Below are 19,733 nucleotides of genomic sequence, written 5' to 3' on the forward strand. Positions count from 1 at the left end.
TGTCAGAGTGTAACAAAACTAGTTTGGCATTTTTATGATTTACTATGACTTATTGAAGTTTTAGCCTATTTACACATAAAAGAAAAAGACAACAAAAAAGAAAAACACATTTTGCATCAGTAACCCTGGACTTTCTACTAACCAAAGCAGGCCCTCCCACCTTTTCTTTGTCTCTTGCATGTTTACAACAGAAACCCTAGGTTTTTGTCCTATTTCCTTTCCTACTCCTTAGGCTCGTACAGAGCACGCATGTACACGAGGGGGCGCTCGATTCTAGCCAGAGGAGCTCCGATTGGCGGTGAATGGATGGCCAGCGAGGCACATGGGGCCCGTGCGGACCCTAGGTAGGGTAGTGGCCTGACTAGAGACAACTTAGAGCAACATGGCCTCCCGCACAGGTGGAGGAGCATGGGCGGCCCGGTCGTTTACCACAACAAATGGGCCTGCACGTACCCTAGGTGGGGAGCAGCCTGACTAGGAGACAGCTCAGAGCAACATTGCCTCAGTGCGCAGGCGGAGGAGCACTGGGTGGCCTAGCCATTTGCCATAGCGAACAGGGTACGCCAGGTGGGAAAAGGCGCTACAGGCGCTGGTCCGAAAGTGGAGGGTGTGGGCGAGGACAACCCCGTGTCCAAAAATGCTTATATGGCCCAGAGGGCAGGCCAATGGGAAAGTGCACTACAGACGCGCTTCAAAGCAGAGGGTGTGGTAGTAGGGTGACCCTGTGTCGCTTCGAAGCGGAGGGTGCAGTGGCCGGGCGACCCTGCATCTAAAACCTACTTATATGGCTAGCTCTGTATGTGGAACAGGCCTGCATACGCGTAACATCTCTCTTACACTTTCATCCTCGCTTCATGTAAAAGGGTTAACCATGTTGTCCTATGTTTGGAACGACAAGGCTTATAAGCTAGCTCTCACCCTTCTAAACTTCCAAAGTAGTACTAAACCTACCAACAACAACTCTACATATGCCACTTAGGGCTACATGGGCCAACTTCACAACTACTATAGGCTACTAATGGGCTAGGTGTTACATTCACACCCTCTTAAGAGCTTGATGCCTTAGATAGTTCACACATATATGTGTACCCTATGTCCAAAAACTGCTTATATGGCCCTAGTTCTACATGTAGAACAGGCCTGCATATGTGTAGCACCTCGCTTAAACTTTCGTCCTCACTTCGTATAAAAGGGTTAACCAAAAGGTGCTATGTTTTGAACGACAAGGCTTATAAGTTGGACCTCACCCTCCTAAACTTCCAAGGTGGTACTAAACCTACCAATAACAACTCCACATGTACCACTTGGGCTACATGGGCCAACTTTACAACTACTACATCCTACTAACAGTGCCGCGAGCTCTGCCCACCAAGCCATGGCTACAACGAGCATGTGAGAAGAGAAAGAGCGCAAAGGGGCTGAGGGTGAAGAGGGCAGCAGCAGCACGGCAACCTTCTTAAGCATGCGGTAGAGCAGGGCAGCGTAGGTAGTGAGAACAACAAGCAGCAGGAGCTTGAGCTAGAGCTCAGGCATGGCCATGGCGAGGAGCAGAGCGAGCAGGGAGAGGCCGAGAGAGAGAGAGAGAGAGAGAGAGAGAGAGAGAGAGAGAGAGTAGGGTCAAGAGAACCAGGTCGGCGTCCACCTGAAGGAGCAAGGGCTAGCAAGCGGGAAATGACAAGGACGCGAGCAAGGCCAGCGAGGACAATGGCCTATGCCATGGCCACATGGCTGGCATGGATGCACAAGGATGCACATGATTTTTACTGTTTTGGAATCTCTCCTTAAACCAGACCTCCGCTTTAAACCAGACCTTCGATAGGGGTGCTCATGTCCCAAAAAATAATTTTAGCATGACCACCGGACCTTCCAAAAATCAATTTTAGTGTGAACACCGGACCTTCAGTCCAAACTAGACCTTTGGTCGAGGTGCTCAGATTTAGCAAAAAGATTTTTAGCACGACAACCGGACCTCTGGCTCAAACTAGAGCTCCGGTAGGAGCTCTCAGCTTAGAGCGACTAAAAATCTAATATTTTTTTGGACCTCTAGTTTAAACCTGAGCTCCAGTATGGGCTCTCAAATTTCAGCATAAAAAACTGAAATGCCCATAACTTTTAACTCTAAACTCTGATTTCAATGATCTTGACATTCTGGAAAGCTTATCTGGAGGGCTATCCATTCCAAGAAACTTTATTTTTAAAACCTTAATTAATCTATCAAACATCCAAACTAGGCATAGCCAAGCACTCCACCACAAAGAACATAACTTATACTAAGGTTTTCATATTTACAAAACCTTAAGTAAACTAATAAAACAATTATTTATTCAGCTCTCAAAAGGCTATTAAGAAAATAAACAAGTAAGGTTTTTGGCATTTTTAATCACTTTATCCACATTGTTCAAACATAAACCATAAACAACGTTTGTTCAAAAGTTTATTTAGAGGTGTTAAACACAAAAAGCAAGGTGGGTTGACATCACACATATTGATTTTATTATCAAAAGCACATAAAACTACTGGTCAAGTTTTATTAGCCTTAAACATGCTACTTAACAGGTGTGTAACACCTAGGGTGTTATAGTAATCAACACTTCCTTCACCATCAATTGTAGTGGGGGATCTCCATCTATGACATCTATGACATCAACCGAGCCTATGTCGTCTACTTTAAGCAGCGCGAAAGAATTTCTTACAAGTGCCAGCCGAGATGGGCCAGCGAGGAGTGCATTGGACAAGCAATCCACCCGAAGAAAAAAAGACTTGCCTCGTGCCCATGAGTAAAATCTTGAGGACATGTCGTTATCATCTACAACTACCTCATCCTACATTAGCTACTTTGCCACCTCAAATACATCAATGTCTTCGGTGAAGTTTTGGTTATGAAAAGAAGGTATCAATGTTTGAAGGTCATACGAAGGAGCAAGCTTCCAAAAATAGTCATAGAGGTTAGAGTGAAGGTTGACACCGAAGACTAGCTAAAGATAAAATTGTCCATAAAATATCTCTGTATAGACAAGAGTTGTGTGTCAGAACTGAGTTGTAACTGGGTCACAGTTAGTTGTACTTAAGTATTTGGTTTTGTACTTTTGATCAAAATTGAATAGACAAGGGGCTACTGTTGGGGATATGTTATAGGTTAGAGACCCCATTAGTGTTTTATAGGGCCCAATTACATAGTTGAGGGGCTTGTAAGATAATATTTAGAGCCCATTTGTAGCCCCTAGAGGCTTATTTGTAAAATACAAGCCCCACTAGGGGAAATAATGAAAACTTCCCCTCCCACCTTCCCTATAAATAGGGGAGAGGGGAAAGGTGGAGGGGGACTTTCGCCTCTCATTTATTTGGCTCTCTCTTCCCACTCTCATCTCTCTCAAGTTCGGTCATAGACCAACACAAATCAACAAACAATTAATATTAATACTAGTCATGGAATAGGGAGAACATATTAATACTACTCATGGAATAGGGTGAGCGAGAAAGTAAAAAAGATCAACCACCGCTAAAAAAAGAATCAACTAAACAAACTTACTAATCATGTAACAGGAATGTAGAGAAAGACATATAATGACCCATGACAAATCCACATTACAAACACAACACACAACAATCCATCCACATGATCCATGCACATTACAAACACAACACACAACGACCATCCACGTTACAAATAAAGCCCAAATAACAATCCAACCACAATATAAATACATCTAAGTAATCCGCTATAAAGAGGGTTAGGTGGTTACGTGGAGACCATCGAGTGGAAGACACAGAGTGTGTAGGGAATGAAAATGGAGAGCCCATGCATAAGATGAGGGTTTTCTGGCTTCTACAACGGTGGTGAGACATAGAGTTTGTGTTTCTTGTTAGGAAAGAAGTAGGGTTGAGGTGTTGTTTTAGTGTCCAACAAAACAGGTTGGGCCTGGAAGATCACAAGAGTGGTGGCCAGAAAGCTAGGAGAAGCATGAGGATCGATTCAATCCAAGAGTGTTGGCCTGTTGGGTTGATTCAATGGATTTACCTGAACTTCAAAATTCATCAGCAAGGGCACAAACTATGCCAGGCAAGCGGGTTCTCTACCTAGATCCATCAAACCATGAACCGCGATCCATCTGGATGCAAAACAAAGGTTTAGAGAGCTCTCTAGAAATGATCAGACTTGGCTGGTCTATGTCCGGTCGCTTTTAATCGAACGCGTGCGGTCGCGACTAGAACCTTACTAGAAGTGACCGAACGCTAGGGTCCTATGTCTGGTCCTACACTATAGAGCATTCAGTCACAACTTAAGTGCACTGATGACCATTGAGATTGGGCGATCAGCATTTGAAGCAGGGGCCACATGGCGTGCATTCGCGTGACTAGATACTAGGGTCCTGCAGTCCGGTCGATCTAACTAGCGCATCTAGTCGCCCCAACTTTTTAGGGTACAGAGAGCCAACAACTCTATTCATGGGGGCTCTCTATTTAAGCCCCATGACTGGCTCAAGCTCACTCTCTTAGCCATTTGCATTGACATAGCAACCTTGTGAGCTTAGCCAAAGCCCTCCCACTCATCTCCATCATTGATTCATCATCTTTGTGAGATTGGGAGTGAATTCAAGTGCATTGCTTGAGTGTTTGCATCTAGAGGCACTTGATATTCGTGTTTTGCTACATGATTCGCTTGTTACTCTTGGTGGTTGCTTGCCACCTAGATGGCTTAGAGCAGCGAGGATCATCAAGCGGAGGTTGATGATTATCTCCAGCTCCAATCATGGTGATTGTGAGGGGTTCTTGACCTTGAGCCAAAAGGTACTCTACTGAATTGCTTATGGCTTGTGTAATCCTCATCTTGTGTTGGTTGTGCAGCACCCTATTGAGGGTTTGGCATGTGATGCCAATTAGCACGTGAACCTCCAAGTGAGTGAATCACCACAACAAGGACTAGCTTGCCAGCAAGCAAGTGAACCTTGGCAAAAAATCATTGTGTCAACATTTGATTCCGAGGTGATTGGTGTTTATTGGTATTCATTCTTGTGATTGATTGGTTCATTCCTTGACTCAGTGGCTATTCACCCCCCTCTAGCCATTAGGACATTTCAAAGGAGGAGCAGTGGTTAGAGGAGAAGAAGCAAAGGAAAGAAGAAAGAAGGCTCAAGAGAGAAGCTAGGAAGAAGAAGGAAGAAGAAGAGAAGGCAACAAGTGCATCATCAAGCATATCAAGTAGTTTCGAAGATGGAGATGATGATGAGTCATACCAAGTGTCGAAGGGGAACAAGAAGGAGAAGAAAGGAAAGGGCAAGGCCAACAACAACAAATATACTGCCGTATCCTTTAACTACTCTTCTATTCCTATGACTAACCATAATCGGAGGTCTTTCATCAATGTGCCCACGGGCAAGTTACCTCATTTCAATGGGACTAACTTTGCCAAGTGGAAGCACTTGATGAGAGCCTATCTTATAGGTCTTCACCCTGTCATTTGGGAGATTGTTTGTAATGGATTTGAGTCTCCGGTTGATCCCAAGAACCCAACACTAGAAGAGATGAGAATCATTTACCTCAATGGTTAAGTTACAAGTGTGTTGCTTAGTGCCTTGGATGGTGATGAATATAATAGAGTGATTGGAGTTGATGTTGCCAAGCAAATATGGGACACTTCACACTTAGCACATGAAGGGGTTAACAAAGTGAGAAAGACAAGGATTGATTTGTTGATGTCAAAGCTCAACCGGCTTATAATCTTGGATGGAGAGGGGCCACAAGGGATGTTTGATAGGTTGATGACAATGGTGGGTAAGATTAGAGGCTATGGTTGGGATGAGCTAGATGATCACAAAGTTGTCAAGATTATGTTGGAAGCTTATTCACCTAGAAATGAGATCAGTAGTCACTCTAATTAGAGACAAGAAGAAGTTTGAGTACTTGACACCAAATGATGTACTTGGGAGGATCTTGACCTTTGACATGCAAAGAGAAGAAGCAAATGAGAGGAAGAAACTTAGAGAATTGCAAGCAAAGCTAGAGGGCATCAAGATTAAAGATGTAGCTCTCAAGGCCAACAAATCAAGCAAGCAAGGCTCTACAAGCAAGTCCAAGATCAACTAACAAGCTTCAACTAGCAAGCCCAAAGCAAGCAAGCAAGTTCAAGAAAGAGTAGAGACCATATCATCTTCAAGTGAAAGTGAAAATGATGATGATCAATATGAGAAGATTGATGATGTTGCTCTCTTTATGAAGAGATTTCACAAGGGACTAAAGAAGCAAGGCTACAAGGTAGTGAAGAGAAACTTTCCAAACAAGAAAAAGAGGACATGCTACAATTGTGGTAGCACTGATCACTTCATTGCCAAGTGCCCATATGAGATCAAGGATAACAAATACAAGAAAGAGAACAAGGTCCGACCGGAGGAAGAGCAAGAAGAACATGAGAGAGGCTTACATTGGGCATGAATGGGACTCAACTAAAGAGAGCACAAGTGAAGAGGATGAGAAGATTACAACCATTGCCATTCACAAGTCATCCCCTACACCAAGGCTCTTCAACAACATGTCCGATGATGACTACTACTCCCCTCACATTTGTCTCATGGCAAAGCGTGAGAAGGTAAAATCCAAATCAAAGGCTAAATCTCCTCCACCTCCTAGTGATATCTCTAGTAGTGATATTAGTGATAGCTCTAGTGATGATGAATCTAGTGATGAAGAAATAAACATGATAACTAAAAATTTGGATAGAAAGACTAAATTATTCATCACTAAGCTAATGGAGGATCTAGAGAGTCTCTAAGCCTGACCTAGAATCTAGAGAAGAGACTCTTATCCAACAAGAGGATCTCTACATTGCTAGTAAAGAAGCTCTTGCATTAGAGAAAAGTGAGGTGGAATCCTTGCGCAAGGCCTTGGACAAAGAGCAAGAGGACCATACTATCACAAAGAAAGCTAATAAAGCTCTCAAGAAAAAGTATTGTGACTTGGACAAAAAGCACAAAGAACTTGAGATGCAATATGGCATTCTTTGGGATAGCAACTCACATCTCTCTAAGGCAAAGGAAACCTCTACTTTCCTCCACTAGTCAAGGTTGTGGAAAATATTTTAATCTTGATTTGAATGCCTATTCCACTAACCTTGTAAACATGGAGGCTATGAGAAAGAAGATTGCTAGGCTCAATGAAATCATTGGAAAAGGGTGGATGAGTGTGACCCAATTCAATGACAAGAAGAATGATGAATCAAAAGGGCCACAATTTAAGCAAGGAAGGTATCCCTCAATTAAGCATGGGCTCGGCCACATAAAAGGAGCTAAGACAAATAGAAGAAGGATAGTGAATGGCTATGAGTGTGTGCAGTTTGAGAGGAAGGGCAAAATTGGTACAGATCAAACTACATAGACCACGGCAGTGCAGCATCCTAGAGCGGCAGTGCCGTGCCCCGCAAAAATAGGAAGGCTACTGATTCTACTCCTGATCAAACTAAGCCCAAGAAGAAGGTGTACCAGCATAAATAGGTTTTCCAGAAGCCTAAGGAATCATTGTGGGCCACCAAGAATAAGTATGCCTATCAACCAAAGACTTATGTACCTCGACAAAGCTTGACATCATACTCTGTTTTGAAGAACAATAGCAGTGGAAAAGTGGTTGCAAAATATGTTAGAAAGGAAATCAACATATATAGGAATACTTCTATTTGGGTTCCTAAGATCCTTGTGACTAACATGCAATGCCCCAAGTCAAATTGGGGACCTAAATCTAGCAACTAAACTTATTTTGCAGGCTTACTCCTCCGGTGGATCAAGTTGGGTGCTTGATAGTGGATGTACAAATCATATGATTAGGAGAAAGGAGTATGTTCTCATCATATTCACCGATGACACACTCAAAAGAAAATATTGTCTTTGGAGACAATTCAAAAGGAGATGTGATTGGTATCGGTAAAGTTGCTATAACTCTTGAGCATTCAATTACAAATGTATTACATGTTGATTCATTGAGTTACAATTTGTTGTACGTTTCTCAATTGTGTGAGATGGGCTACAATTGTGTCTTTACAGATAAGGGTATGGAAGTTTTTAGAAGGGAGGATTCATCTATTGTCTTTACTGAGTCAATTAAAGAACAAGCTTTACTTAGTTGATTTCAACAAAAGTAAAGTTAAGCTTGAGACTTGTTTAGTAGCAAAATCTAGCATGGGTTGGCTTTGGCATCGCTGACTAGCCCATGTTGGGATGAGGAACTTGGCCAAACTTCTAAAAGATGAACACATCCTTGGACTAACAAATGTTCACTTTGAGAAAGATAGGATTTATAGCGCTTGTCAAGCTAGGAAAGCAAGTTGGCATACCTCACCAACCAAAGAGCATCACGACCACCAAGCAACCATTGGAGCCAATACATATGGATCTCTTTGGACTAGTCGCCTACCTAAGTATTAGGGGTAACAAATATGGTCTTATTATTATTGATGACTATTCCCGTTTCACTTGGGTATTTTTCTTGCATGACAAGTGCCAAGTTCAAGAGAAGGTGAAGATATTTGTTAGAAGAGCTCAAAAGGAGTTTAGTCTTTCTATCAAGAAAGTGAGAAGTGACAATGGGACAGAATTTAAGAATACTCTAGTTGAGGAGTTTCTTGATGAAGAGGACGTCAAGCATGAGTTTTCAACTCCATACAACCCTCAACAAAATGGTGTAGTTGAGAGAAAGAACCGTACACTCATTGACATGGCAAGGACAACGCTAGATGAGTACAAGATGCTGAACATCTTTTGGTGTGACTGCCATCAACATCACTTGCCATGCCATCAACCGCCTCTACCTACACAAGAAGTTGAAGAAAACTTCATGTGAGCTTCTAACCGGTAACAAGCCTAAGGTGTCTTACTTTAGAGTGTTTGGGTGCAAGTGTTTCATACTTAATAAGAAACCCAAAACCTCTAAGTTTGCACCTAAAGTTGATGAAGGTCTTCTTGTTGGTTATGGATCAAATGACCATGCCTACCATGTCTTCAACAAAACCTCTAGGAGAGTTGAGATTGCGGTAGATGTGACATTTGATGAATCTAATGGCTCTCAAGTGGAGCAAGTTGATTCAAGTGTTGTAGCAAAGGAGGATCCACCATGTGAAGCAATCAAGGAATTGGCTATTGGTGATATTAGACCACAAGAAGATGAAGTCACTAAAGTGGTGGTTCCTCAAGTTGCTACTACACCTATTTTTGCTGACATAACTGATGCTACACTGCAGCAAACACCTGTTGTAACCCCTGCACGCGACAGTGCCACACTTGAGGGCGGCAGTGCCACACCTACATAGTCAGCAGTAGCTGATTCGACTCCAGCTCATGGACAAAACCTACAACCCATATTTGAGCAAGATGATGATGAAGATCCAGAAGATGAACAAGAGGCCATTGAGCATCCAAGGCTAAGGCAAACAATACAACGGGATTATCACATTGATAACATCCTTGGGAGTCTTCGAAAGGGGGTAACTTGTTCATATTTAGCAAACTTTTGTCAATATTACTCATTTGTTTCCTCTTTTGAACCTCTTAAGGTAGAACAAGCACTTGGAGACCCAGATTGGGTGATGGCCATACAAGAAGAGCTCAATAAATTCAAAAGAAACCAAGTGTGGACTTTGGTGGAACAACCCAATACCAATGTCATTGGCACCAAGTGAGTCTTCCGCAATAAGCAAGATGAGAATGGAGTGGTGACAAGGAACAAGGCAAGGTTGGTTGCTCAAGGTTTTACTCAAGTAGAGGACTTGGACTTTGAAGAAACATATGCACTAGTGGCAAGACTTGAAGTAATTCGAATGCTTCTAGCCTATGCCGCTCATCACAACTTCAAGCTATATCAAATGGATGTGAAGAGTGCATTTCTCAATGGCTCTATTCAAGAACTTGTCTATGTTGAGCAACAATAGGGCTTTGAAGATCATAAGTTTCCCAACCATGTCTACAAACTCCAAAATGTGATCCATGGGCTTAAGCAAGCACCAAGAGCATGGTATGAATGTCTTAAGGAATTCTTGCTTAAACAAGGCTTTGAAATAGGCAACGCTGATCCTACCCTTTTCACTCACAAAGTTGACAAAGATATACTTGTATGCCAAATATATGTCGATGACATAATATTTGGTAGTACTAATCATTCTTTTTGTGAGGAATTTAGTAGGATCATGACCAAGAGATTTGAGATGTCCATGATGGGTGAATTAAAGTTCTTCCTTGGATTTCAAATCAAGCAAGTGAAGGATGGAACTTTTATTAGCCAAACAAAGTACACCCATGATATGCTCAGTAAGTTTAACATGGTGAATGCCAAGCTAGTGTGTGCATATGTACTAGATTTCAAGCTAACCTGAAAGAGTGTCACTTAGTGGTTGTTAAGAGAATCTTGAGATGTTTAGTACACACTCCTAACCTTGGCTTGTGATATCCTAATGGCTCTAGGTTTGATCTACTTGGGTATTTGGATTTTGATTACGCCGGTTACAAAGTAGATCAAAAAACACTTCGGGGACATGTCAATTCCTTGGACGGTCCCTAGTGTCTTGGAGTTCTAAAAAGCAAAATTGTGTAGCTCTTTCTACCGCTGAGGCCGAGTATGTTGCAGCCGGTGCATGTTGTGCTCAACTACTTTGGATGAGGCAAACCCTTCAAGATTTTGGATGTCACTTCACTAAAATCCCACTCTTGTGTGACGATAAAAGTGCTATAAAGTTAGCCAATAATCCCGTAACCCACTCAAGAACTAAGCACATAGACATCCTATATCATTTCTTGAGAGACCACGAAGCTAAAGGAGATATCAAAATTCGCCATGTGAGCACTAAAAAGCAACTAGCCGATATCTTCACTAAGCCTCTTGATGAGTCAAGGTTTTGTGCTTTGCATAGTGAGCTAAATATACTTAATTCTCGTAATATGGTTTGAACTATAGCACACCTTGATTGATGAACTAGCATGGATATGGAAATGAATTGTAAAAGTTTAAATATTGTGCTTAAAAATGTTTATCATAAGAAACAAGTGCAGTATGATCATTGTTTGTATTGATTATTTGTTGTTGATCATAGTATGCTTGAGATATATGTCCATATCCTATATATATACAGGTATTTAGTTAGTAGCTAAATTTGCTGTACTAGGGGAGTGCGGCAGTGCCACGTGTGGTGAGCAGAAGTGCTGCACTTTAAATTTCAACTAGAATTCAACCAAAAAAACAGCAGTTACTGTGGGGGCCCTGTCTTACCTCTCTACTTCACCTGGCCTCTAGGGTAACTTCCCTACTCCCTTATTCACCGTAGCCACCACTGCCTCTTCTTTCTAGCATGCACGCACGCAGCCATTGCCATCATCGCTCTATCCTAGCGCCATGCCACCAGCCTCCAGCACTGTCGTGGCCTGCTGGTGCTCTTGCTTGTCATCACTAGCAGTAGCCAAAGTTCATGGATGGAGCCATTCTCTTCCTTTCCTTCCTCAATCCACGTAAATCAAGGTGAAACCCTAACCTAGTCTCAATCTATGCCATGGAGCTCTATCTTTGTTGAATGATGGTTTCTAGTGACTACATGATTAGGGTAGAAACTAGTTTGATGAATGAATTGAATCAAAACAAATTTTCATTGGTTGAGCCTCATCTGTACCCATGGTAGCGCCGCATGTTGGGTGCGGCAGTGCTGCACTCAATAGAATGAATATATAAATGCAGATGTTGTTCCATCAATGACTCTTTGTTTTGGTTGGATTTATGCACCAGATGTATTTCTATCTTAAACATGTAGCTACTTTACCTACATTGTGGACAACTCCATGTATTTGTTTAGGTCTACTCATTCTGAGATTGTCTAGTGGTTTAGGAGAATGGTTGAGAAATAGTCTGAATAGTTGAGAAGAAATTAATCGTGGGAGAGATGAAGCACTAGGTGTGGCAGTGCTGCTCCTAGGGTGCGGCAGTGTCGTACCCTCTGACTAGATTGGTTCAGGGTGCTTTCCTAACCTGAGATTTGAATCATCTCACATATCTAGAGTGTTTTACAAGTGTTCTTCTATACCCCTTATGTACAGTTTCTCATTTTGACCTATATTTGTTTGCCTAGATGGCCTCTGGAGGTGATGATGACCAAAGGGAAAAGAGGAAGATGAATGAGCCTCAGGATAAGCAGATGCCTTGTCATGGTTGTGGCAGGACCATAGGGGGCAGCAGCAGTGCAGCGGGCAAAGATTTTGCCAGAGACAGGGGGAGGACAGATCAGATGATCCCGAATGAGGAGAACCTAGAGAGGGCTGGCCGCACCATTCCTCTAGGTGATTGCCCAAATACTCCACCTCATCTTGAGAAGTTTGATAGGAGCTACATTAGAGAGTATTCTAAGGATGTAGTTTTGAGGCTTCCTGTTGACACACATCCTCATCCGTGCTTAATTATGTGGGAAAGCTAAAGATGGTGGAAGAAGCACGGGAAAACAAACCATATGAGCAGCCAAAGGATTTGGGGATTGACTACAGGTTTTGGAATGAGTTTCATTCCAACTTCTATTCATCTGTGAACTTAAACTCTAAGAAATCCAAGGTTGTCAAGATGCAGTATGTTGATTGGGGGGAGGGAAAGAATAAGCCTGAGTTCAATAAGGTGATCAAGGCTTGTGAGTTGTTTGGCCTCACTGATATTATGAGCTTCATATATAATTGGAATAAAGAAGTGCTAGCCTAGTTCCATGCCACTTTCTTCTATAGCATCTACACTGATGAGATTCACTGGATGACTAAGGGATAGCATTATAGAGTTGATTTTATGACTTTTAGCCGGATCTTGGTTTTAGAGAGGAGGAGCAGGGTTTCATTTACATTCATGATGAGGCTAGAGCTAAGATCCATGATATTGCCTATATGTGGATTGACAGGAGAAGTGCAGATGGGAAGGTCAGTGGCCTGAAGAGCTATTATTACATTCTGAACAATTTGATTAGGCACACTATCAATCTCAAGGATAGAGCAGCTTCTGATCTTAATGGATATGTGAGGAATGTGCCTGCTAGATTTGCTCCTAAAGGTGATAGGTTTAATGTCCCTCGCTTCATGTGGCGTGAGCTGAGGAATGCCATGGAGGATGGGAGAAAGGGGATACCCTATGCCCCCTATCTCATATTTATGATTGAGAGGGTCACTTGCTACATATTTGAGAAAGATGGTCTTTACACTGTCTACAAGATTGAGAAGACCCGAGGAGCAGGTGCTAGCAGGATAGTGAAATGCTCTCCATCAGTTGTGGACATGCCTGAGTTGTCCCGCTCTAGGCCTCGTAAGGGAAAGAAGATGGAGAAGTTTGGGAAGTGGATCAAGGCTATTTTCACCACATGCACCTATGCAGCGAGGACCGCATATCAAGATGGGTTGGAGAACCATGAAGCCAACCGGAAGGCTAGAGAGCATGTAGGGCTACCACCTCTTTCTCTAGTTCAGTCATCATCGAGGTTTGATGACCTCCCTAGCCTTTCTGAGACAGATTCAGAGGAGGGGGAGGAGGAGGAGCAGGAGCAGCCAGAGCTTGATCCTCACATGAGTTTGAGGTCCACCTTGCAGTCCATGAGGAGGAGCACCAAGCATGAGCGCCACACTTCAACCACTCATCGCCAAGGGAGGGTGGGGGTGTCTTCTTCCTCCTCCTCCTCCAACGACGATGATGATGGTGGAGAGAAGGACGTTGCAGGTGCTAGTGGAGCTGCTGGTGGGGATGATGTCGATTGGGACACCATCTAAGAGGATGAGGAGTGAGTGTTGGTCTTTCTTCTTTTCTTCTCTTTTTGGTGCTTTATGCCAAAGGGGGAGAAAAATTAGAGGGGTCAACAACTTTTTCGACGCCATGGAGAGGAGGTTGCTGTAGCTAGAGTAATGTTCGTATCTGTTTAGAGTAGTCTTCGTTAGGTGAGAGTTCAGGAGTCCATTAGAAACTCTATTTATGTAATAATGCTACTTAAGTACTTTATATATGTGTAGGATATGGACATATATTAATCTATGCTATCGCCTGTGATACAATTGTGCTAGAATGTATATCTTTATATGTATCACATGTTGTATGGTGTCTATTCTGATTTGTGCTGTTACAACAAGTGCGGTAGTGTCGTACGCAGTTGTAACAGCAAAACATGTTGTGCATAAACTGTCATTCGCATCATGTTTTACATACCTGACATAGTGGCCCTATTCGCTTCTCTTATAATCCATACTTTTTAGCTTGTTTTTCAGCTAGAACAGTATTTTTCTCTCACAACAAATCAGCTAGAATAGTGTTTCAGCTTGTTTTTTAGCGCAGGAAACAGGGCCAATATGCAGCACTGCACCGGAGCATGGATGTAGGGGGAGCCCCATCACTTTCACTAAAATGTGAATCTTGACTTCTTTGCCAATTTGAGAATTCAATTATCTATTCATGCATTTACGGGGAGGCTCTACACCCATGGCTCAGAAAAATCTTAGTATTTATGTCATATCTTTTGTAAGCTCTAATTGCGTTGTCATCAATCACCAAAAAGGGGGAGATTGAAAGTGCAATCAAGCCCTAATTATGGGTTTTGGTGATAGTGACCACACAATTAGAGAACTAATGAAATTTATCGAGATAACAAGTAGGGAATTTATATTCAAGGATGCTACACAAAATGGAGGATCCCCCAATTACAAATGTTGATGGCTTTAAACTCAAATGAGGTTTAAATTCTTTTATATTTTGAATTTGAGTATAGGAAAAGCCTTACTATAAAGGGGGACACAATTCTTAAGCTAACATGTGCTATCAAGTGCTCAAATATACACATGCATCCTTAGATTCATAGCTAAGACACCCTAAACTTCACTCTTACCATTGCTGTCTTGACTGGTGCGACACTACCGCACTTGAAGAGAGGCACCGCCGCACTTAAGTTGCGGCACTACCGTGACTTAAGTGACTGTTGGGGTGAGGGGGTATTTATACCTATCCTCTTCCTCCCCAACAGCTATCTTCTTCCTTTTGCTCATTCTAGCTCGTCCAAAATAGAAAAGGAGCTCTCTCTCTCTCTCCATTAGTGACCTTGAGCCCTCAAGCAAATCCATTGATTTCCCCATCGATCCTTGAGAGAAAAGGGTCCAAAATTTGATTAGAGAGCAGCTCCATTGATTCCTCAACTCAAAAGAGCACTTGGTTCATGTTTTGGCTGGCGGTTGTGTTTGTTACTCTTGGAGCTTGGCTCCTAGCTGACTAGAGCGTCGCCCGGGGAGCTTGCCAACTTGTGTGGCAGCCCCGGGAGGTTTGTAATCATCTCTTAAAGCTAGTAAACTCACCCCTCATCTCAAGAGTTAAGTCTCTTAACTTGAGAACAAGGAAGGGTTGGAAAGCCCTAAGCCTTAGTGGCTAACCTCAACAACGTGGATGTAGGCAAGCCTTGGTGGCAAGCTGAACCACAGGATAAATCATTGTCTCTTGTGCTTGATTTACATTACGTGCATGTTATATTGTTGTTGAGGTGATTTCTAGGGTTTCTAGGTGATCTGCTTATGTGTGGTGTTACTACTACTTCTAGCTCTCGGTCTGTGACTATCATACCTACAGTAAACTAAGAAATTTCTCTGATCTAAGTTTCCAAACACGTGCAAAAGTGGGTTCATCCCATTCCAACCCACCTCGTCCTAGCAAGCAAACACACCCTAAGATGCCCTCGAGCCAATAGTGATTCGATGCCCTCCGAGATGACCAGAGAATACATCGGGACACTCACCATAGTGAAAAACCATGAGCCTGACAAAAACTCAAAAGTGAGGCTCTCAACTCCAATCAAACATAAGCAAGAGCTCAAAGCAAAATCACCTAAGCCAACTAGTGACTTGATGATTTGCAAAACTTCTTGGACACCTGAGAAGTCACCACGGAAGAAACAAAACACGAAATGGAGAACCAAAACTCAAAATCACATCGAAGAAGCAAAAGACACTAGCAAAGTCAGCATGTGAAATGTCCAAATATGGCTAGAGAGGGGGTGAATAGCCTATTTAAAAATCTATAAACCAACTAGAGCAATTTGATTAGTATAACAAATAGCGAAATGCAAACTTTCTCTAGCTCTACAAGGGTTGCAAGACACCTATCCAACAATTCTAGTTGATATGATCACTAAACACACAATTTGCTATGTCACTACTCAATAAGAGCTCTCACACTTGCTACACTAAAGAGCTCCACTAGATGAACTTGAACTACAAAGCAAGCTCTCAATTCTAGCTACACTAAAGAGCTTGCTACAACTAGTTCACAAGAATATAAATGAGTGAGTGGGGTAATTATACCACCATATAGAGGAATGAACCAATCACAAGATGAATACTAGATCAATCACCAGGAGAATACCTAAAGGGCAAGAGAACTAATTTTTCTCCCAAGGTTCACGTGCTTGCTGGCACGCTAGTCCCCGTTGTGTCGACCAACACTTGGTGGTTCGGTGGCTAAGAGGTGTTGCATGAACCTCGTCCACATAATTGGACATCGCAAGAACCTACCCACAAGTGAGGTAACTCAATGACATGAGCAATCCACTAGAGTCACTGAGTGATCGGACACGTCTAGTGTGGCGACCGGATGCGTCTAGTTGCTTCTCTACAAACCTAAACTGAGCTAAATTACTTTGACCGGACATTGAAACAGTAACTCTTCAGCGTCCGGTCACTCCACTGAGCCAGAGTCCGATCGATAATACCGAACGCGTCCGATCGCCATACTAGACGTGTCCGATCACTTAGTGACCAGCGCGACCAACTCCTTTTCAACTCTATCTTCTTTACCCTTGCTCAAATGTGCCAACCACAAAGTGTATCACCATATGCACATGTGTTAGCATATTTTCACAAACATTTTCAAGGGTGTTAACACTCCACTAGATCCTAAATGCATATGCAATGAGTTAGAGCATCTAGTGGTACTTTGATAACCACATTTTGATATGAGGTTCACCTCTCTTAATAGTACGGCTATCATTCCTAAATGTGATCACACTCTCTAAGTGTCTCAATCACTAAACCGAAAAGCTCATATCAATTTCACCTTTGCCTTGAGCTTTTTGTTTTTCTTTCTTCTATTTCAAGTCTAAACATGTGATCATCATCATGGCATCGCCATCATCATGTTATGATCTTCATTTGTTTCACCACTTGGAATATGCCACCTATCTCATAATCACTTTGATAAACTAGGTTAGCACTTAGGGTTTCATCAATTCACTAAAACCAAACTAGAGCTTTCAATCCTCCTCTTTTTGGTAATTGATGACAACCCTTACACAAAGATATGAATTAAGATTTAATTAAATCCACGTTGCTTGCCCAAGCATATTTACCATGTGTAAAAGGATATGGATAAGTTTCATGAATCCCATATAGTAGCAATTGCACCCCCTACATATGTGCTGATAGTTTGGATTGAAGCTTGCATATATGCTTAGATAGGAAATATAGGAGACAATGTCTACCAAATGATGCTAAGGTATAAGAGATGGATCTTTGAAGCGTGATACCAATCGGAGTACATCAATATACCATTCCTTAGCACCATTAGTAACTAGACACACACAAACACTAGAATACCCCATGAGATCAACATTAGAAGCAAGGGTCTAGTTTCCATGAAATTAACATAAGTCTAGTTACTTAACCTATACATGCTGGTTTTTCATTTCATCATTCAAACCTATAACTAGCATACACCACACAAGCATGGATATTGAAATTTAAAACTTGTGCCATGCAAGCAAAGATATGTAATGCACAACATACAAGTTTATGAGCTTGCTCCCCCTACTTGTGTGTAATTTATTGATTCTCTTATAATGTCATTTCATTTGTTTGCTCCCCCTATCTTACTATCTTTGTGGATTTCTCTCCCCCTTTGTCAACAATTAGCACAAAAAGGTGAGCTCAAATTTTAGATAGGTTAGGGTGAAACCATGTGAAGTGAGGATCATTTTCCCAATTTGGTTCAATCTAGATCACTTGCAAAAGATATTTAACTCGGTTTGATCCAAGAATAAGCTTCTTCACACCTTCAAATAAGGGTTATCTTATACCATATTGAGTTAAACACTTATAGCTTATTTTCTAGATCAAACACTAGGTTTACAAGCCCACAAACATATCATATGCTACCACTAGATTATTTCAAGCATACAAGCAACAGTGGTACCATACAAGCATCAAATTCATTTGATTTTCATAAATGAGCCTATTTAAATGTGAAATATATTTAGATGCACTAAACATGTCCTTAGCAAGGATATATGCCATACCAATCAACTTTTACCTTGGATTACTCGAAGGAGAGGCATGTCATATAAGTGGCGGTGCATCAACACATATTAGAGAAGTCAAGTATGTTCAATTCATTCCTTAGCTTACAAAACCTCTTCTCATCAAGTGGCTTGGTGAAGATATCGACAAGTTGATCTTTGGTGCCCACACTCTCAATGCAAATGTCCCCCTTTTGTTGGTGATCTCTTATGAAATGATGGCGGACATCAATGTGCTTTGTTCTTGCATGTTGAACCGGATTATTGGTTAACTTGATTGCACTCTTATTGTCACATAGCAATGGCACTTTCTTGAACTTGATTCCAAAGTCATTCAGAGTAGCCTTCATCCAAAGTAATCAAGCATAACAACTACCGGCCAAAATATACTCCACTTCGGTGGTTGAAAGTGCTATACTATTATGCTTCTTTAATGACCAAGACACAAGTGATCTTCCTAATAGTTGACATGTGCCCGATATGCTCTTTCTCTCAACTTTGCATGTCCGCATAATCAAAGTCTGAATATCCAATCAACTCAAATATTGCTCCTTTGGGATACCACAATCCAACATTTTGTGTATGCTTCAAGTACCTCAATATTCTTTTTGTTGCCTTCAAATGACTTTCTCTTGGTGAGGCTTGAAATCTAGCACACATGCATATACTAAACATCACATCCGGCCTTGATGCGATCACATAGAGTAGGCTTCTAATCATAGACCGATACATCTTTTGATCTACCATGTTGCCACTAGCATCACTATCCAAGCTTCCTATTTATCCCCATTGGTGTACTAATAGCTTTACTATCATACATTCCAAACTTCTTGAGCATGTCCTTGATATACTTGCCTTGACTCACAAATATGTCATTGTTCATTTGCTTGATTTGAAGACCAAGGAAGTAATTAAGATCTCTAATCATGGACATCTCAAACTCACTTGCCATCATCTTGCCAAACTCCTCACAAAAATCTTGATTTATTGACCCAAATATGATATCATCAACATAGATTTTTATTACAAACAAGTCATTTCCAAGCTTCTTAGTGAAGAGAGTGGTGTCAACCTTTTCCATCTTGAATCCCTTAGAGAGTAGGAAATCCCTCAATCTCTCATACCATGCTCTAGATGCTTGTTTCAATCCATACAAAGCCTTTCTCAACTTGTAAACATGGTTGGGTTTCTTTTCATCTTCAAAACCGAGAGGTTGCTCAACATATACAAGCTCATTGATGTACACATTGAGAAATGCACTCGTCACACTATTTGGTACAACTTGATGTTGTGGGCACAAGCATAGGCTAACAAGATCCTAATTGCTTCCAATCTTGCAACCAGGGCATATGTTTCTCTAAAGTTAAGACCTTCAACTTGAGTGTAACCTTGAGCCACTAATCTTGCTTTATTCCTTACAACTATCCCATCTTGATCT

Source organism: Miscanthus floridulus, chromosome 12, assembly GCF_019320115.1.
Source record: "Miscanthus floridulus cultivar M001 chromosome 12, ASM1932011v1, whole genome shotgun sequence".
NCBI lineage: Eukaryota > Viridiplantae > Streptophyta > Magnoliopsida > Poales > Poaceae > Miscanthus > Miscanthus floridulus.